This window comes from Echinococcus granulosus (genome assembly GCF_000524195.1).
Source record: "Echinococcus granulosus chromosome Unknown EG_S00190, whole genome shotgun sequence".
Lineage (NCBI taxonomy): Eukaryota > Metazoa > Platyhelminthes > Cestoda > Cyclophyllidea > Taeniidae > Echinococcus > Echinococcus granulosus.
The window spans coordinates 58831-59317 of NW_020170570.1; positions in this window are offsets into that span (position 1 = coordinate 58831).

The following is a 487-nucleotide window of genomic DNA, read 5'->3' on the forward strand; positions in this document are numbered from 1 at the left end:
GTAAATAAGCATCGACATGCATGCCGCTTAGGAAGCTATTAACTATTACCTTAACTTCTTTGCCTACTACTTGAGTGTCCACCTTTAAGTCAAAAACCGCAAAACTAGATCATGATTTAGTAACTTTAAATCAAGTTTAGCTATGCCTTCCTTCAATTTCTTTTTCTTCTTTTTTCGTGCCTTAAAAATTTTACTATTCTTACGCGGCTTCTTCTATAAGACCATTAAGACATTGTGATTGCAATATTTAGTCTTCTGTGGAACGTGTGCTTCCGTGACAGCTTTTACATAGTAAATAGTAGCAATAATTAGAACAATAGTTTTAGCTGATGAATGCAGAAAACAGATTGCATTGTCAAGCAACTGTTAATGCTTTTGGGTTCGCTAATAAAACAACCTTTCTCTGTTACGTAAACGTTGCTACTTTGTATGACTCGATGCTCCCTTTTTTTAAGGAAAAAAATTGGCATTATTCTGTACTGTAGTT